This window comes from Pyrus communis, chromosome 3, assembly GCF_041283825.1.
Source record: "Pyrus communis isolate YQ-2024b chromosome 3, ASM4128382v1, whole genome shotgun sequence".
In the NCBI taxonomy this organism is placed as follows: domain Eukaryota; kingdom Viridiplantae; phylum Streptophyta; class Magnoliopsida; order Rosales; family Rosaceae; genus Pyrus; species Pyrus communis.
Genome location: NC_142567.1, coordinates 26,167,632 through 26,189,839, shown reverse-complemented (window position 1 = coordinate 26,189,839; position 22,208 = coordinate 26,167,632). Strand labels below are relative to the sequence as shown.

Sequence of the window (22,208 nt, the reverse complement as noted above, 5' to 3'; positions counted from 1 at the left end):
TAATCAATCAACTCTTAACTGAATATGAGGTGAGGAAAGATGATCTCGTCCCATACTTCCGGCTAGCGACCCAACTGCTACAAAAGTTCGAAGCTGTGACACTAGAACATGTGCCAACAAAGGAAAATCAAATGGCAGACGCTCTCGCCAATCTAGCCTCGAGTATGACACTAGGAAAAGATGAAGTTGCAGATGTGCCAGTTTGCCAAAAATGGGTGATTCCGCTCGTTAATGAAATGTCACTAGATGATACAAATGTCATCTCAGTACTTCCAGTCGATGCTGAAGAGTGGAGACAGCCGCTGATCGACTACTTAGAGCACGGAAAGCTTCCAGATGATCTCAGACACCGTTCCGAAATACGTCGACGAGCACCTCGCTTCCTTTACTACAAAGGAACACTCTATCGACGCTCTCTTGAAGGAGTGCTCCTGAGATGCCTAGGTGAGGAAGAAGTTAATCTAGCCATGGAAGAAGCACATTCAGATGTGTGTGGGGCACATCAGTCTGGACCAAAGCTACATTTCCGGCTTAAAAGAATGGGTTACTACTGGCCGAGCATGGTGAAGGACTGCCAGGAACACGCCAAAAGGTGCCAAGCCTGCCAATTCCACGCCAACTTCATACATCAATCGCCTGAACCATTACATCCTACAGTTGCTTCATGGCCGTTCGACGCATGGGGATTGGACGTTGTAGGACCAATTACGCCAAAGTCATCTGCAGGGGAAGCTTACATCCTAGCTGCAACACATTACTTCTCCAAGTGGGCTGAAGCCATCCCTTTAAGAGAAGTAAAAAAAGAAACTGTTGTTTGTTTCATCAAGGAGCATATCATCCACCGATATGGGGTGCCTCGCTACATTATCACTGACAACGGAAAGCAGTTCTCCAACTGACTCGTGGACGAGCTTTGCGACAAATACAAGTTCAAGCAGCACAAGTCTTCCATGTATCATGCTCCGGCCAACGGCCTCGCGGAAGCATTCAACAAGACGCTGTGCAACCTCCTGAAAAAGGTAATCGGCCGAACAAAGAGAGATTGGCATGAAAGAATAAGTGAAGCACTTTGGGCATATAGGACTACACATAGGACTCCTACCCAAGCTACACCTTATTTTCTCGTATATGGCGTAGAAGCTGTTCTACCGCTCGAAAGTCAAATTCCCTCACTAAGGATGGCTATACAAGAATGCTTGACTGATGAAGAAAATGCAAAGTTGCACCTTCAGGAGTTGGAAGCGCTGGATGAGAGAAGGCTCGAAGCTCAACAACACTTGGAATGCTACCAAGCACGGTTGTCCAAGGCATTCAACAAGAAAGTCCGCCCAAGGTCTTTCCAAGCCGGAGATCTCGTGCTGGCATTGCGTAGGCCTATCATTACAACTCATAAGACAAAAAGCAAGTTCACATCAAAGTGGGATGGACCCTACGTAATACAAGAGATCTACACCAATGGCGCCTACTTAATCATGGCAGAAGACGGGTTGAAGATCGGCCCCATCAACGGCAGATTTTTGAAGCGCTACTACCTCTAAAGAAAACGGCACCACAAGCTCCTTGCCTGCACGAGCTGAAACTGCAAACGGCACCAAAACGCTCATGGCCCGCAAGAGCATAAACTGTGTACGGCAAAATCATCAAAAAAAAAACCATCACTCATTTGAACTACGTCATGACTTGATCCCTCCTCAACCAAGGGTACGTAGGCAACTTGAAACTTCAAAACTTCAAGTACAGTCACATCATCAAAATAAAAAAATAAAAAATAAAAAAAATAAAAAATAAAAATAAATAAAAAAAAAAGGGAAATAACACATCTTGGTGATGTATATGTTTTATCTATATTTAGCACAATACACTGAATAAAATAAAGCATGTTCATTGATCTCCGAGAAATTACAAGTGCGTACAAAAAAAAAAAAAAAAAAAAAAAATGAAGCTTTCACAAAGGATGTTCACGTGAAGCCCCAGTACTTGGCAAAACTCTAGGAGCGGGAGGCATCAGAGCAGGAGGCATCGAAGATAGATCATTCGAGGCCTCAATACTTGGTGGAACGCTGGATGACCCAGGAAAAAGGTGCCTCTGGAGATAAGCCGCAAGCCTTTGACGGTCACTTTGAATCCGACCTTCAGATTCTTGCAGCTCATCAAGCTTCCTCTTCATGCTCGTCGAATAGTTATTTGCAAGCACGTGCAAACTTCTATTCTCGTGCTTAAGTTGTTTGATCTCTTACTTGAGATTTTCCACCTCTGCCATCAACGATTCAACTTGACGGGAGCGAGCAAGTTGGCGTTGGCCCATGTTGGACACAGAGCCCGCACACTGAACGCTGAGAGCTAGGGACTCTTGAACGGCCAACTCATTGGACCGTCCTGAAAGCAGCCTACTATCTTTAGGAGTGAGGAGGTTCCTAGCTACTATCATAGCTGTTGTTGCATCCGTCATCATGGAGTCTTCATCTGTAAGGGGACCATTAGAAGATAAGAAAGACGGGCACCATACCTTAGCCTGACGCGGCGTAACCGGATCACTGCTGAGACTCAAATCTAAGCAAATGTTCGATGGGTTAGCCATTTTCAAAGGTGTTAAAAGAGAAGGGTGGATGAAGTTAAATCTCAAAGGGCCGGAGACGATTTTCACAAATGGGCAATCTTCAAAGTGTGCATGTTGAAGGTGATCGATACCTCTATTAAAAGGAAAGGCGACGCTCTCTCGGCTTTTCAGAAAACGCGTGCAACTTTGTCAAAAGATCTCTGACAAAGCCGCATCCGCACTACTGTTTGCCATTCAGAAATCAAAGAGGCGCTTGCTCAAAAATCGAAGAAGCATTTGTTCAGAAATCGAAGAGACGCTTGCTCAAAAATCGAAGAAGCGTTTGTTCAGAAATCAAAGAGGTAACACCCTCCGAACCTCAAAAGCTGGGCCGCTTATTCAAGGATCGAAGAGTCATCACTCTCTGAATTTCAAAAGCTGGGCTCTTCCAGATTTGTCATCACCTTTCATATGCAACCCCAGCTTTGCAGAAATCACGGGCAACTTTGTCAAAGATTTCTGACAAAGTTGAGAACGCGTGAATATTACTGTTCAATTACCCAACAGTTGTCGACAATGGTAAAGAAACAGTACCACCACTTGCTATTGGGAAATCCCTATATATGTCAACCTTCATCTTTTATGGCAAGGCAGACCTGCAAAAGAAAAAAAAATGCCCAACTCTTCCTCACCTCTGAGGGCGCACTCCCAGCAAAGCCTCTCGAAATACTCAATTTTTTCTTCTTCCCCAAAGAAGATACCAGATGCCTGGAGTACAGATGAGGCAGGAGGAAACGGTAAATCGAAGCATGTGGAGACAAGCACAACAAATATATGTGCTGATTCATTCGCTGCTTCTTCAAAAGCAAAAGTATCTCATATCATCAAGGGCGAAAGCAAAGGTATCTCATATCATGCTTTTTCCCTGTCTTTTCCTTTGCCCTTATTCTCACCTGCCAAGACAAGGACAGAGAAAGCAATATGTCGGAACCTCTACTCAAACTTGCGCTGCCACCAAGAAGTGAGGGTCCATTCAAATGCAAGGTTTGCATTCAACTCCTGCATCATAGGACAAATACTACAAGAGAAGATGCTAAACCTGCATAAGGAAATACCACTTCTGCAAATGGAGCAAGTAAGGCAAGTGAAAATGATACATCGAAGCATGTGGAGACAAGCACAACAAATATATGTGCTGATTCATTCGCTGCTTCTTCGAAAGCAAAGGTATCTCATATCATGCTTTTTCCCTGTCTTTTCCTTTGTCCTTGTTATTACTCACATGGCAAAGTGAAAGAGAGCAATCAGCCGGCACTTGGAGTCAGTCTTCCGATCTGGAACCGATTACCTGGAATCTATTCCCTGGTTGCTTACCTAGCGTTGTTCTCGAGTAGTCATCTTCAACGGTTAATACACTTCCAGAGAAGGGACCACATCTGCTTGGAGAACAGCTAAGACGAGTGACAATGAAACATCAATCTTGTGGATAGTCAGCAAACGTAACGACTGCATATGCTGAGTTATCCTCTAACCCTCTTCAATACGAATTGGAAAGATTGAACAAAGAAACAGGTCATCACCTCCACCTCGTGCTTGCCTGCCATGTGTCTGAATCCTGAAACCGCTCATGGTCCTATTTTCACTCAAGATCAAGCCTCGATGGCCCTTGAAGAAATCACAAGCCCGATTCAAAATCAAGTGTTCTCTACCCTTGAATCAAATTCAACTCCAGATAAAAGGAGTAAGTTCAGACCTTCGGGGGAGACCAAAAGAATCCTCCAGCCCAGTTCAAGACTAAGCTTGTGGAAAATCAACGATTGGAGGAAACCAGAAAATCTTCCAGTCGAACTCAAGATCAAGCCTCAATGGCCCTTGAAGAAATTTCCAGCCCAATTCAAGATCAAGCCTCGACGGCCCTTGGGTTGACATCTACATTAAGGGACTTCAAAACGCATCTTCTACACGTGACAAGCACATGTCTACGACGCGCCTTGAAGTGGGGGCATTTGTAGACATCGAAATTTCAGTAAAACAAATGTTCACCAACGCATTAAAGTTTTGACATGTCAGGGCATACATGGCATACGCCACGTGTCGTACAAATTATACACATGGCATGTGACTCAACAAAATAGGAAGAAATACCCTTGGATGATTAAACAAGTTTTTTCTTCTCAATTTGGGCAATGACAAGGTAAGCACATTTCAATCCATTGAGGATCAAAACAAGTTTTTCTTCTCATGTTGGGCAATGACAAGGCAAGCACACTTCAATCCATTACGGATCAAAGCAAGTTTTTCTCATTTGGGCAATGACAAAGCATACACATTTCAAGTTTAAAATGGTGTTAAGTGGGAAATTAGGCCATAAGTTAGACCACTTCAAGTTTAAAATGGTATTAAGTGGGAAATTAGGCTTCAATTTCAATATTGCATTAAGTGGGAAAATTAGGCAATGGTGCTTGGAAAGGAAAAAAATATTTTGTGGTGGTGATTCATTCTCAAAGCCTATAAATAGGCTTCTCCGTCAAGGTATCAAGCATCAAGGAATTCACAAATACATTTCTCTACTCCAAAATTAGAAGAGAATTCCCCAAATCCTTGAAGCTTTGAAACTCCAAAGCTTCCAACCATCCAAATTCCCAAGAATTCCGAAGGATCAAGAAAGCTCTCTTCGTTCTTCGTTAAATCCTCTTTCAAGATCAAGCCCCGACGGCCCTTGAAGAAAGTGTTCATCCGTTCATCCTAAGCATAAGCCCCCAACGGCCCTTTGGATCAACAACCTCAACAAATCCACACATCCAATCGTTCTTCAAGATTAAGCCCAAAAGCCCTTGAAGATCCGCTCATCCATCAACCTTCAAGATCAAGCCCAAAAGCCCTTGAAGAAATCCACACAACCATTATTCAAGATCAAGCCCCGACGGCCCTTGAAGAAAGTGTTCATCGTTCATCCTAAGATCAAGCCCCAACGGCCCCTTGGATCAACAGCACAAACAAATCCACACATCCAATCGTTCTTCAAGACTAAGCCCAAAAGCCCTTGAAGATCTGCTCATCCATCAACATTCAAGATCAAGCCCAAAAGCCCTTGAAGAAATCCATACACCCATTCTTCAAGATCAAGCCCAACGCCCCTTGAAGATCCGTTCATCAACTGTTCATCCTTAGATCAAGCCCCGACGGCCCTTTGGATCAACAGCACAAACAAATCCACACATCCAATCGTTCTTCAAGACTAAGCCCAAAAACCCTTGAGGATCTGCTCATCCATCAACCTTCAAGATCAAGCCCAAAAGCCCTTGAAGAAATCCATACACCCATTCTTCAAGATCAAGCCCAACGCCCCTTGAAGATCCGTTCATCAACTGTTCATCCTTAGATCAAGCCCCGACGGCCCTTTGGATCAACAACTCATCCACAAACCTACACCCTACGAAGATAGAATCAGAGAACCAAATTTGAGAGAGATCGTACCCCAAAATCATAAACACAAAAATATTATTTTGTACACGTTATTCTGGTTTCTTATTTCTAGGAATCTTTCGTGTTCACAATCTTGTTGCATGAAAGTATTTCATCACGTAAGCAAACACGTACAAAAAAAGATCTCTACGCTTGGTCATGGTGCACTTGTACATTTGTTTGTGATACGAAAAGAAAAGAAAGAAAAATCAAAAGATGGAGTAAAAAGGTGGTCATCACACTCATCACTCATTCCAGTCATCGAGAATTTTGCATGTCTTTTGGTCACAAGTTGTGGCCTTTCGGCCAAATCTTACCTCCAAAAATTGAACATGAGGCAGCCTGCCATGTGCAATTCTCCACCAAAGCCTGAAAGCCTACTGGGTTACTTGTCCATACTACGCCCATTGCCCACTACCCTTTGGTTTCTAGCTGTGGCCAATGAATGGACCAAGACCTTTTTACTAAGACCAACTCTAACCCTTGGAGTAAGTTCTAAATTTTCTCTTCTATTCCCCCCATTTCAGTCCAACCCTTGTTCTAAAATGGGGTTAAGTCTTAAAACTAAAAAAAAAAAAAAAGCCAGATTTAGGCCAAGGTTAGTGGTGGAGCCCACATGTGAGAGTGAAAAACGGGATGTGAAGCCCAGTTGCCCAAGACCCATGTTCAGACGCAATTGCACGTGCCAGCCCTGCACCAGCTAGACCCCACCCACGTGGGCATGTCCTCCTCTTGTTGGCCGCAACAATGAGCCAAACGGTTCTTTTCTCTGATCCAACAGTCCAGATTTATATTTGTTTTTTTTTATTTTGTTTTATATTTATAATTTCATTGAATTCAACTGCTGATATCTAATATGATCAAATCCAACGGTATAAAAAAAAAAGATCTAACAGCCCAAATTTAAATCTAACGGTTAAAAAAATTATTTCACTCAAAATTCACTCAAATTTAATGATTTTTCAATATTTATCGGAATCTAAATATTTTTAGGTTAAAATGTTCATAAGATTAAATTAGGATAGTGTACATAATTTTTCTTAAAAAAAATTAGCCCAAATTTATTCTTTAATAACCTTGTGCTAAAAAACTTAGGCCTGAAGGGTTGGTGAAGAAAAATTATTTATGCGATAAAACCTAAATTTTCTGGGTTAAAAATTTTAGATTTTACTCCAAGAGTTGGAGAGGTTGGAGATGGTCCAAGGGATTCAATACCAATGAGTAGCTACTATCTCTAATCATGAAATGTTAGGCTTTGCTTGATGGTTTATTGGATGCTTGCTCCAGAGGAGGTGGAAGGTGACTCAAAGATTCTCACTGATTCCATCAACGGTGTCTCAAAACCCTTCTCTCCGGTATTCAAAAGTCAGCTTGCCACTTTTCAGAACATATATTTTTCTGTATATTTCGGAAGGCAAAATGCGGTTGTAAAGATTGGTCAAATTTTGTGCCATGCTTTCGTGGCACCGTGGGGACTTTTCTAATAATTTAATTTTTCTTATTAAAAAATATTTTTTTGATTTTCAATATTTGATATATGAAATTTTTTTCATTCTAAAGCGATAACTAAAATCATAATTTTAAGACACGTATACATCTGTTAAGTTTTTCGTTAGAACTTTCATTAATCGATGATATGACATCTACTTGAACAATGATTAAACATAACGTGTTAACGTGGGCCCATGTGGATATTGAAAAAAAAAAGCTCTCTTCTCATCCCTCTTCTCTTCCCCGATCTGTCCAACTCCTCCCTCTTCACCCCCTCCCTTCTTTCTCCACAGATCAACCTTCACCCACCCTAACCCAAACTACGCCGCCCTCGTCGCCTTCCTCACCGCCATCGCCCAAACCCTAAACCTCTACGGCTGGGGTTTGTTTTGGGAGACATCATCGTCCAAAAATCCACCGCCACCACCGCAGAAAAGCCCATCAAGATCCAACACTTCGACTACAGTGATCTTGTTGCCGCCACCAATGGCTTCTCCAACCATAAGCTTTTGGGCAAAGGCAGCCATGGCTACGTCTACAAAGCTATGCTCCGCGGCCGTCTCTTTACTGTCAAAAGACCCTCCAGAGCTCACAGCCAGACTCTCCGACCCAACTCGTGTTCTGGGCCGGAGACCGCCAACGAGGTCGACAACGAGATCGAGATCTTGTCCAAGATTCAGAGTCCAAGGCTGGTCAATCTTTTGGGGTTTTCGAATGATTCGAAAGACAGGCTTTTGGTGGTGGAGTTCATGAGCAACGGTACGCTGTATGATGTTTTACATTCCAGTGCGAATCAGCCTCCTAATTGGGGTTGTAGGATTAAATTAGCTTTGCAAACTGCTAAGGCAATTGACATTTTATATTCATCGAGCCCACCTGTACTTCATAGAGATTTTAAGTCTGCAAATGTTTTGATTGTTGGTAATTATAATGCCCGGTTGGGGGTTGTGAGAAACTGAGGTCTTCAGTGGAGTACTGGGGTTTGCAACGACTTGTCTCCTTTCGAACATTTCAGATCTGGAGAAGCGAGGATGTGTTGGAGACGGTGCTCAAGGAACGACCACAGAGGTTTAGGGTTTGGGCGATGACAGTGAGGAAAGCGACGGGGGCGGCATAGTTTGGGTTAGGGTGGGTGAAGGTTGATCTGGGGAGAGAGAAAGGAGGGGTTGAAGAGGGCCTGGCAAACGGGTCGTGTCTGTCGTGTTCGTGTCGTTTTCGTGTAACACCTGTTATCTTAACGAGTCGTGTCGTGTCACACCCGTTATCTTAACGGGTCCTTAACAGGCAAAATTTGATGCGAGATTTATACGCACACAAATTAAACCCTCTTTTTATCAATTGTAGTATATGTGCAAGTAGGGATCGTTCTGGACCGGGGATTAGGAGGGATTGTTAATTACTTGGATTTGACTCAAAAACGTAAAATAAAGTTTAAAACACTAAACTAGACTCAAAGAATACAAAACTAAATGCTTAAAACACTAAAACAAACCAAAAGATTCAAACAAGTTCAAAAGACTCAAAACTCTTAAAAACACAAACTAAACTGATTTCTAACTAATTTGACATTAAAGTAAAGGGGGATTTAGGTTTTGACAAAATTAAACTAAATGAACAAATTGCAATTAAAACAGAATGTAAATATGAATGTGATGGATTTGAATGGATGATGGAATAGTCAAGGGGTTCTTCTCCACACATGTTACACTTGCATACAATATTGATTCTCAGTTGGTCTTTCGATAAATTATGAAACTCAACACCCCGGGTTAATTAGGTCTGCTTAAATTAACCGTCAAGTTCTCCTTAAGTTAATGAATTGGATAGGTTAGCGCAACGCAATTCACCACATTCTCCAAAAGTCCTTTACGTGAAAAGCACAATAAAGATACAATCAAAGATCATTAAGTATCATGAAAACTATAAGTGTTGACGAGGCATTCGTTACTATGAAAAGCATGAAACTAGTGCCAAGAATTCATTTAACGCGATTGTTTATAAGCAACCTCCACTACTTGTGAATATAAGTTCATAACGATTAGGTGAAATTCACTTATATTCTAGCGTCATATTTATGCATGAAAATTAAGCGCGCATTCTTAATAAACATTCATAAATAAGTTATCAATCAAACGGTTAAACAAATTGAATCCACAACTTATGAAATTCCAACGAAAGTTAATCAATTCATATTGCAAATATAAACATAGTTTCGAATCACCCCCTAGCTAAAGGGGGTTTAGTTCCTCATAACTTTGAAATCAAAGAAACACCTAAACATTCCAACAACTCAAACTTGAATTGTATAAACGTTTAGGCACTCTTCTCTTCCTCGTTGTTGTAGCACAAGGTCTAAGGAGATGTTTAGGGCTTTAGGTGTATGTGGAATGGAGTGGGGAATTATGGAAATGGATGAGGAGTGGTGTTTGGATTATAAGGGAGAGATGGGAAGCTCACGGCTAGGGAAGGGAGAATGTGTTTGTAATGTGTTGTGTATGAAATGAGATCCATGAATGAATGAATGCAAGGGTATTTATAGAAGTAGTGGAGGGAACATATGGCTATGTCATTTGTAGGTGAAGTAGGTGGATGTTGTAGGTGAAGTAGGTGGATGTTGTAGGTGAAGTAGGTGGATGTTGTAGGTGAAGTGGGTGGATGTTGTAGGTGAAGTAGGTGGATGTTGTAGGTGAAGTGGATGTTGTAGGTGAAGTAGGTGGATGTTATGTTAAGTGATAAGTGATAAGTGATATGATATGTGGTTATGATATGATAAGTGGTTAAGTGGTGATGATAAGTGATAAGTGATTAAGTGATATGATATGTGGTGATGATAAGTGATAAGTGCATGTGGGTTAACTAATGAAGGAAATGCATGTGCAATGACAATGTGTTAGAATGGATGTGTGTTATGCATGGCATGATTGGGATTAGGAAAGGTTTAAATGTCCTAAAACTAAAGAGAACAAGGTTCCAACACTAAAGTGACCCGACCCGTTATGACCCGTTAAGAAAAATATATATTTTTTTACAATTTGCACATACCACACATTGCGACATAAATATTACTTGAAAACATTAAAACATTTCTCGTTCAAGTACTATATCTACACTCGAAAATGAAAGCCTAATAAAAAAAATAATACATACACTACTAATCTATTACAAATATTAAATGTATATAATTATTAATATTATAGTTGATTCATACTTTTATTAAGTATATAAATTCCACTAGTGTAAATATTTTAAATTGAAGATCAAATTCATTCTTTGTATTCATATAGGGTCAATGAGTGTAACTGTTAAAATTCATCAAAATCAGAGTTAAAATAACCGTTAAATCTTGATTTTTCGTTTATAACCGTCGAAAAGATTTGTCCCGTTACTTGATCTCTGAATGTTTTTTTTTTTTGTGATTTTTTGCTGATGTGATCTCCAAGCATATAGAAACAATTTTGACGGTTTGGATCGTTGAAATTAGTTTTGGAGAATTCGTAAAACGATAGATTGACTAACACTTAGAGTTTATTTATACTTTCATTAAGTATAACATAAGATTTTGTGGTATCCACTTGTCTAAATATTTTAAATTGAAGATCGAATTCATTCATTGTATTCATATAGGGTCAAGGAGTGTAGTTATAAAAAATCATCAAAATCGGAGTTAAAATAACCGTTAAATCGTGATTTTTCGTTTATAACCGTTGAAAACCTTTGTCCCGTTACTTGATCTCTGAATGTTTTTTTTTTGTGATTTTTTGCTGATGTGATCTCCAAGCATATACAAACAATTTTGACGGTTTGGATCGTTGAAATTAGTTTTGGAGAATTCGTAAAACGATAGATTGACTAACACTTAGAGTTTATTTATACTTTCATTAAGTATAACATAAGATTTTGCGGTATCCACTTGTGTAAATATTTTAAATTGAAGATCGAATTCATTCATTGTATTCATATAGGGTCAAGGAGTGTAGTTATAAAAAATCATCAAAATCGGAGTTAAAATAACCGTTAAATCGTGATTTTTCGTTTATAATCGTTGAAAACCTTTGTCCCGTTACTTGATCTTTGAATGTTTTTTTTTTGTGATTTTTTGCTGTTGTGATCTCCAAGCATATACAAACAATTTTGACGGTTTGGATCGTTGAAATTAGTTTTGGAGAATTCGTAAAACGATAGATTGACTAACACTTAGAGTTTATTTATACTTTTATTAAGTATAACATAAGATTTTGTGGTATCCACTTGTGTAAATATTTTAAATTGAAGATTGAATTCATTCATTATATTCATATAGGGTCAAGGAGTGTAGTTATAAAAAATCATCAAAATCGGAGTTAAAATAACCGTTAAATCGTGATTTTTCGTTTATAACCGTTGAAAAGCTTTGTCCCGTTACTTGATCTCTGAATGTTTTTTTTTTGTGATTTTTTGCTGATGTGATCTCCAAGCATATACAAACAATTTTGACGGTTTGGATCGTTGAAATTAGTTTTGGAGAATTCGTAAAACGATAGATTGACTAACACTTAGAGTTTATTTATACTTTCATTAAGTATAACAAAAGATTTTGTGGTATCCACTTGTGTAAATATTTTAAATTGAAGATCGAATTCATTCATTGTATTCATATAGGGTCAAGGAGTGTAGTTATAAAAAATCATCAAAATCAGAGTTAAAATAACCGTTAAATCGTGATTTTTCGTTTATAACCGTTGAAAAGCTTTGTCCCGTTACTTGATCTCTGAATGTTTATTTTTTATGATTTTTTGTTGATGTGATCTCAAAGCATATACAAACAAGTTTGACGGTTGGAATCGTTGAAATTAGTTTTGGAGAATTCGTATGCCATCAATCAAGTTCCGTGTGTGTGTGTGTATATATATATATATATTTATTAAGTAGATTTAAATCTATTTATTTTGTACGTATAAATTATAATTGACTGGTACACGGAATAGTACATACATCACGTGTCATTATAAAAATAGTGAGATATGTCATGACAGTCATGTGTGTGATAAAAAGTTAATAACTTAAAAAAAAAAAAAAATTTCTGACCACTTCTATTAATTTTCATTTTTCCCTCTTTTTTTTGTTTCCTTTTCAACTTTTTCTTATCATTTTCACTTTTCCCTCCAACATCTTTTCCTAATTCCCTCACTTTTTTGTTTTATTTTCAACTTTTCTTAACATTTTCATTTTCCCTCCATTTTTTTTTTCAAAATGGCGGCAAGTTGGCAAATGCATGATCATGATTCATGCATATTAAATTATTAATTAATATGCATTATAGTTTTTATAAAATTTAATTTATATATATATATATAATTAGTATAGATAGACTTAATATTTTGGGGGTATAATTATTATAGTATATATAATAATTATAATTATTATAAATTTTATAGTTAATTTTATATATATTTATTTATTATAATTTTTAGGGGTATAAAATTGTAAAATTAATGTATATAATTATTACAGTATTTTTTTAGGGTTATAAAATTATAAAAATAATATTCTGCTTATCGTGTATCGTGTTTACCCACGTGTATACCCGACCCAACCCGTTATCTTAACAGGTGCTTATCGGGTTACCCGATAAGACCCGATTCGTTATCGTGTCGACCCAAACACCTGTTAATTTCGTGTCGTGTCGTGTCGGGTTATCGGGTCGTGTCAGAAATTGCCAGGCCTAAGAGGGAGGAGACGAACAGATCGGGAAAGAGAAGAAGGAGAAGAGAACAGTTTTATTATTATTATTATTATTATTATTATTTAATATCCACGTTGGCCTATATTGACACGTAATGTCTAATCATTGTCTACGTGGGTACCACGTCATTAATTAACGCATGTTCTGATAGAAAACTTAACGGATATATGAAAGTATCCCAAAGTTATGACTTTAATTAACACACTACGACGAAAAAAACTTTATGTATCAAATATTGAAAATCAAGAAACTTCAAGATTGTAAACTGAAATTAACCCTAAAAAATATACAAGACTTCAAATACCATTCAGGCGCACTAAAAAATAAAACTACTATTCAAACTATCTCAAAAGCAAGTTATCGCTAACACGCGTAAATTGTTTCAGTTCAGTTTTTTTTTAGGAACATTGCTATGTTTTGTTATAATAGGCTAAAGCAGCAACATAAGTTTAAGGTGAGACGTGCATGTATGAGAATAACATCTCTAGCAAGCTAACTAAACTATCTTGTATGGCTATTTTAATTCAAAAATAACGAAAAATAATCTAAAACTAACAAACAATTTTTCTTGCTAAAATAACAAAAATATTACTGGCGTTGTTGAAAATGCCGGACTTACTTTCAAAAGAGTCTAAATGCCAATTTTGTACAGAAATTGCCATTTCATCCACTATTAAATAATAACAGAGACAACCACAAATTTTCTCAGAAGTGAGCAATGGGTGATGGTGTGGGAAGAATCGCCACATTTGAGCGAGAGGGTTGGATGAATGCTTCACTACAACGTGGCTGTGTGGCTCTCGCAACATATATCAATAAAGATAGAGCATCGAGGTTTCATGATGTAGAAGAAAAGAGATAGAAAAGTCAGAAGATATTCAGATCAGAATAAACTTTTTCTATTACGTTCTTCAAAAGAGATCCTCTTCGGATTTTGTTGTCCAAAGTTGATGGACTGCATAATTCGAACCGTTTAAAAGAGGAAGAGAGAGATTAGACTTTTGATTTTTGTGTGGGCCAGCAAAATGGACTAATGGGATCGTAAAATTTAAAATAAGAGATCTGAATTACTCGGTTTGTCGGCTCCAGAATTCGAGATCAGGAGATGATCTAGATTATGGGAACTTGGACATGCCTTCCTTCATCTTAGCACCAATAAGGTTGGATGCCCCATGCAACCGAAAGTGTGTTTTTATTTTTGTATTTTTTGAAACCATAGAACAAGTAAATTAAAATACATGAGTTTATCAGTCATGTATTAACTTCATAAAACCCAAAGAATTATTGGTCGCGTATGTAAACAGAGGTATTTTTTTTTAAATATATTTTTACGGATCATAGAAATTATTTTGCAATTTGAGTAGGTTAATCAAGGTTAGTGCCGGCACTAGAATTTTATACAATGAGAACGTATTAAGAAAATAATAGTATAGATGGTGTGGTGTATTTTATATATAAAAGGAAATATGGTACGTCTGTTTGACCAAAAAGCCAGAGAAACCACATTATTTGTATTATATTCTACCACACGTTTTTAATAGAATGCTTGTACAGGTGAAACGCTACCTTTATTAGATCGGTTACACATAATATACTTTTACAAGCCAAAAATTATTTTGTGCTCTAATGTATAACATGCATAAAAAAAATAGTCGCGAAAAAGAATCCAACAATAAAGAATCCTACAACCACTAAAATTAAATTTATATGTTCAAATTGCATACGAAAAAATCCACTTCCTATCACCTTTTTTTTTTTTTTTTTTGTAGAAAACCTTTATTGACATTTAATTTATTAAGAAGGCATATGCTAGGATCTCTTTTTCTTTTTGTTTTTTGGCCAAGAAAAGAAAATTAGAGCACACAATCCCTATTCTCTACTTTTTTTAATATATTTCTCTTTCTATAAAGATGAAATCTTGAGCGTTCAAACAAAAAGGAAAGAAAAAAAAGAGGGGAGATAATCCTTGTCCATCACCAAAGCCCCATATACCAAAATTAAAAGCTGAAGCGATGGGAGGGTGTGATCCCAAATTTGAAAATTAAATGGAAAAATAATAGGTTTTTTAGCAAAATAGTCTTTGAGATTTGTATAACTATTCACTTTGGCTCTCGAGATTTGAAATCAATAGAGTGGTCCCTGAGATTTTCCACCATCAATCATTTTGATCATTCCGTGAAAAAATATCCATTAAATAAGAATAAAATGACAAAAATACCCTCAATTTTTGTCAAATCATTTTGGCCTATTGTTTATTGAACTAAGGGTATTTTTGTTATTTTGATCATTATTTAACATAATGTTTCATGGAATGATCAAAATGATTGATTGTGGACAATCTCAGGGACCACTTCTATTGATTTCAAATCTCAGAGACAAAGGTGATGAGTTATACAAATCTCATGGACCATTTTGACTAAAAAGCCAAAATAATATCCAGTAATAGCATCTTTGGTTTGTCACATATGGAAGAGATACTGATTAGAAGGTGTGCAATTAAGTATAATTAATAGAAAAATGTGTAGGACTAAACATAAATAATCAGTATACACAGAGCATCAATACATCTTTAGATCATGCGTGTACATAATTTGGTTTTTTTCCCAATTGTTTCAGGCATATATACTTTTCAGATCACATAAAAGAAAAAGCATATCTTTCAGACATTTGTTAATTTGCAGACATAAAAGAAAAGGCATTATGTCTTTTTTATACTTTCTGCCTTAAAACATAAAAGAAAAAGTTGATTGAGATTAAACAGTATGATTGCACCCAATTCTAATTTCGTTCGAACCTTTTTTATACAAACGCATTAGATGGAGAGAGCGAAAGAAATCAAAATCTAGAGATATCAAATATTATGAAGTGAAACTTCTTAATCAATTAAATTACTGTTCGTTTAATTTTTTTAAGCAGAAAAAAGGTATAGAGAGCATTTTTATGTTTTATTTTGATAAGATTTTCTTTATGTATAGTTGATGCTATTAAGCAGGAGGATTATGGAGATCTTTCAATCACATTCATTCATCATATTTTATGTTGTAATTTTTTTATTTAAAATTGAATATAAACAGTACCTGACAAAAACTGACCGCACAATATACAATGAATGGATCTGATTAGAGAATCCCCGAAATCCTTACAAAGAGGATCTAACGAGGATCCTCTCTCGATGCTATTTAACATTGCGTCATTCATGAGCTTTTTATAATCACAAGAGTCTATTTTTTATTTAAATTTTCTGAGTTAGAAAAGGAATCGTGTGAATTTAGACAGTTTATAAAACAACGAGAGATCGATACATGGTAGACTTGACATTCGTGTCGTGTTTTCCGTGTTCGTATCGTTTTCGTGTCACACCCGATATCTTAACGGGTCGTGTCGTGTAACACCCGTTAAAATAAATGGGTAAAATTACCCGACCCGTTACCCGTTAAAGAAAATATATTTTAAACCAATAAATAATCAAATGAAAAACATAATACTAAATAAGTATAAACATACCATATTGTCACATCCAAAACATAAAAACGCATTTTTCTTTTAAGTATATTTTCACTTACCTAAATTGATCAAATGGTGAAATTGGAAAATATTGGAATAGAGGAGGGGTTTTTTCGTCCAAAAAATTCTAATAATATAAGTGAAATAGAATCCAACAGTACAAATTTACTTTCATTTATCTTACGGCTGTTATTTAAGTAAAGTCTTTAATAATTTTATAATTAATGTAGAGGTATAAAAAATATATAAACGCTCATAATGACAAGCCTTACAACTTTCATGAAGAACTTAACTTTGAAATTCGCCACTATAATCATATAAATCATAGATCAAAATTTAACCGTTGATTGTTGTTTACATTTACGCTTCATTGTTCTCATCAAATTTTGTTTTTTCAAATTTTCTTTTTAGAAAACATGATCTATTAGAGGATGCAGGAAGATGAACGGTTTGGATCGTTAATATTATATTCAGAGTTTTACGGTTAGTGGAAATATTGCTTGATGTTTATAAAGTTTCTACAAACTACATGACATCGACTCATATTTTAGTTAACCGTAAATATCGAAATGTGATATCAAAGATCTAAACCGTTCATCTTCTTACATCCATTAGATGTTCATGTTTTCAGAAAAGAAAATTAAAAAAATGAAATTCAGTAAGAAGAATAAAGCGTAAATGACAATCGACGGTTAAATATAAATTTAAGGTTTATGGATTATAGTGTTGGATTTCGAAGCTGACCCCATCATGAAAGTTGTAAAGCTTGTCACTATGAGTGATTGTATATATTTTTTTTACATTTTTTACACTTCTAAAATAATTATTATTAATTTTATTAATTTTTCCCTCAAATAAAAAACATTATTCATGAGGGTTTGGAGGATTTTAAAAATCTAAACAATAATATAAGTGTAGCCATTATCTACTCGTGGAGGAATAATGATGAATCACGATTTTTTATATATTCTTTCATATTTTTCATACTTGTATGTATGTCTTCTTAGTTCTTGTCTATACAAATACTATACTAGTTTATTTTAACTTTGTATATATTAATATGGCTATTATATTTTATAATAAATCTTTTAGTAATTAAACTTTAAAATTATCAAAATAATTTTTTTCTTAACGGGTCAAAACGGATTACCCACGTGTTACCTGTGTGTATACCCATTAGTTATTGTGTTGATCTGAAACCCGTTATTTTCTTGTCGTATTAGAAACTACCGGGTCTAATACATGACAATATATTAAATGTGAGCTCTGCAACCATTCCCAGAAAAATATTACATATTATATATATATATATATATATATATATATATATATATATATATATATATATATATATAAAGAAGGGTGAGAGTGAGGGACTAGAATTCTCTCATCTCTTCTTCTCATCTCATTCCATTCTCTCTTTTCATATTTTCCATTTGTCTTTCTCTTTATATAAAAAATTAATATAAGATGTTAAAATAACTTAACCGTGATCATTCAAATAAGAGGAAAAAAAAAGGAAGGAAATAAAAAAAAATAAAAAAAAAAAAGGGAAAGAGAATCCAACTCCAATAGTGAAACTGTGAGAGTGAAAATGACAAATGACCGGTACAATGTTTCACGTTGGGGTTATTTATTTGTTTTTGGTAAATGGGATTTCAGAAAAATGTTCCCTTGGCCAGATTACCGTGTGTGTGACAGTGAGTGAATTTTTTGATCTTGCTCAGTCTTTACTTGAATATCAACCTCATATTTGCATCTGTCTAGAATACCGAACACTCTAATATATTGTTTAAATTATATGACAAGAAAGCAGTTAATCGCGTCTAATTTTTTTAACATATGTGATTTAAGCTAATCAGTCTGTGAAGTGTGCATGTCCCTCTGCACATGAGGAATGAAGTCAATGGTTAGACAAATGCTTAGAAGTAAGAACTCATGGCTCTCCGCCGTCTAACGACAACTTTGAAAGAGGGAGTACAGCAGGAGCGTGCAATGCATTTATAATTTTTATGCTTAGTTAATTTTTCTTTCCTCTTCACTAAATATAGCAAGTGCTTGTTCATAAAGTCAGTAGCGAGCCTGATGGGTAATCTCTTTGAGCTATAATTTTTCTGTTTTTTTAGTTAAATAGATAAGCAAGCTAGTTTAATTAGGTTGTTAGAAATGCTCTTATGCATGTATACTTTAACAGTTTAACTTCCAACAACATAGAATTAGTGTTTTCTGAAGTTCTTGTTTCTACATTTTACCTTCATAATGTGTCTATTTTACTCATTATCAAAAAACGAGCATACAGACATAAAAGATTCTACACCGCTAATAATAGTTAATTAGGGGTGGAAAAGTTAATTGCTCCTTGTTGGGGACTTTTAGGCCAAGTTGGACTTGAGCTTTGGTGAACACCCTTTTGCTTTTCATGGTTCGTTTGCATACGAAGATCTAGGATACCTTGAAAGAATTAGCGTGTCTTATGAAGTATATTGGTTAGATCAATGACTCAAAGATAGCGTGATTAGGCAAATAATGACTTGCCTAAGCAAGGCGTGGTGTAGAAGCTTGAAGTTTATCAATTTAGCATGAAAGAGAACTTGCACGGCTGCATGGTCATGGAGGATGGATAATCTAGGTTTCCTAAAGTTATAAGGATGTTTCTATTGGTTGAGGAAACCTAAAGGAACTGTTGAAACCCTAAAAGGATGATTTCTCCAAGGATTCAAGATTGCCTGCACTTAGAGAAGTTGATCCTTCCCTTTTATAGGTGGAGAGTATCATTTGCACCTATGATTACACCAAGTAGGGAAAGGATACCCTACACCTATGATTTCCCTGCTTGGTGCAATACAATCTTGTGTCATCTCTGTTTTTTCTCTCTGTTTTGTTCTGTACCTTTTGTATCGAGTTGATCATTCCCTTTTATAGGTGGAGGGTATCTTTCCTAGGTTTCCCTAGGAAATCCTTTGGTTTCTCTACTTCATCTCGTTTTGGCTAAGTCTTTCTCTCTATTTCCCCCTAGCGCAACTACAACTTTCCTTTTTAGCATAACATTGATGAACGCATTTGCTCCTATGAAGACTGCATCGCACAATCTGCCTAGAGCGCCCTCTTCCCTGGTTAGCTTTCCATAGCCGCTACTTCTGGCAACACGCCTCCTTGTTTTCCATCATCGTTGTTCTGCGTGAGTTGGGAAGGGAAATATCCCTTCTTTCTTCATGAGCGGACACCCTACACTAGGCTTTCACGTGAACCAGAGACTTTGGATTCTGGTATCTTCCTAACTGGGTTAGTTGGTTTGCTAAAGGAAAGGGAAACTTAGTTTGTTCTCTCCTAAACTCACCTACGTGGGATTCAAGTTGTGGGCCTTAATCTGTGGTGCTCACAAGCAGCCCAAAGTCTTTCATAATCTTGATTCCACATAAACCTGATAAACTTCCGTAACCATCCACATCACGATCCACTTGGCAAGCCCTAACACGTTGCTTAAGCTTAAGCAATCATGTATCATAGTTAGCATGATTTGTACACGACAATAATATTGTGTCAAAGCTTGGTGTAGTGAATATGCATGGGTTTGGTGTGATTATACAAACGCTTATTCCCTAATTTATTATTTTATTAGCATGGCATTATTGTAAATATTCTCGATCCACACTTTTGCATGTGTTTAAGCTTGACTTGGAATATCTTACGACAATAGGTCTTTTTGATGTAATTAGACGTACATGTGCAATTTTTAGGCCCCAACACTCCAAATAATGCTTTAAAGGGCGGGCACATAATGACTCCTAACAAGTGACACTAAGTAGCTAGTTAGGGACTAATAATCACCCTATATACTGAAACAAGATCGAACATGTTTACTTAACAGAAATGAGAGAATGAGAAAATTAGAGAACTTAAAGAACTTAAAGATATGAGAAGTATGGAAAAAAAATCGTATTAGCTAGTCCTTAATTTCTATTTCATGTAAGTAAATATTTCATAGATCTATTATTCTACTCTTTCACATTCCCTCCTCTCTTTTACTCTAGCAAGAATGAGTATTCGGGTCCTAGATGAATTGGTAGATTCCTAACACCACATACCTACTAGTTAATGCTTAATAGTATTACTGTATTAGCCACAAATTAACCTAAATTAAGATGGCCGACTAGAAGTGCTAAATTAAGATGGATAAAACTGTTAATCAATGGGAAGTTCATTACTCTGTGGATATGGTTATAGATAATACCCGATGGTTAATTTGTGATTATGGATATGTTAATTTTCATTGTTATGAGGATGAATATAACATTTTTGTCCCCAAACCGAACTATTGACACCCCTCGATTTCACCTTACACCATCATCACTATCAATCTCACCTTCATATTATATATGATGATATCAAATTAAACAAGTCTTTATAGATATCTATTAACAACCTAATAAATTGATTTGACATCTCTATAAATTGATTTGACATCTCTCGGCACCCAGTCTCAAACTTTGAATAACACGATGAAAGTACAAGTTGATTGGGTCCCATTAGCAACTAGGTTAATTATGCCACCTGACTTATAATATTGAAACACCAAAGTTGAATTGAACCCTAACTTTGAAACGTCTCATGTTAATAAATCTTTCCAGAAGAAGGCGGACGCTGTTTACCGACTTTTCTGGTCCATTTCACAAGTTTGTCCAACATTTTCTTCCATTGCTAAGCCCACGACTGTTTCAGCAAGTGGAGTTTATCACTCATTTTCTTTGATGGTTAGTTAGTTATCTGTGAGTCACATCCCTTTCCAAGTTGCGTTATTGGCGATCTTAACCAAAGTCTCTTTCACATCATCCTCAACTTTTAGATGATAGAACCTCCCAACTCCTTTCATTCAATTTCTGTCATGGTCAGTCTGCGTATTCGTCAGCCTTCGTATGGTTTCTTACGTTCACATGATATTATACATATGAGATGTCGCATGTTACATGCATGCATTGATGCATCAACTGAATGCAAGTTGTTTATCTCCATTACATAGTAGTGAACTTAATTAAAAATCATTAATTCAAAGGGAGAAATTGGCAGTAAGGTACAAGTTCAAAAGGAAAATCCTCGAAATATTCTAGATTAAATTTATTACATCATTAATAAAATGCGTTCACATCTCTCAAAAATGAGACTATTTATGGAATCTCTGCCATGTCACAATTTAATGTCAATTCTTGTGCCAACATTATAAAACATTGTACGAAAAACATGAGGTGGTACAGAGTCTATAGAGAGTCCCACTTTGAGAGAGTCCCCTTAACATTTCTCCTAGAATTATTATTCTTTCTAATCTAAACTACATATTAAGACCATCTTCAATGAAGATTTCAAATTAGATCATTTTCGAAGGAGATGTCAAATACATCAACTAGGACTAAAAGACATCAAGGTGTTCTCCAAGGAAGATGTCATATATGACATGGCAGCTAAGTCATTTGATGCCTCGCTTTCTAGCTGTCTTTT

General features: G+C 36.3%; 1 pseudogene; it reads left to right on the top strand.

Moving 5' to 3' along the window:
• Window positions 1–8,037: 8,037 nt before the first annotated feature.
• On the top strand, window positions 8,038–8,451 carry LOC148698223 (serine/threonine-protein kinase-like protein At3g51990 pseudogene; annotated as a pseudogene).
• The last annotated feature ends 13,757 nt before the right edge of the window (window positions 8,452–22,208 follow it).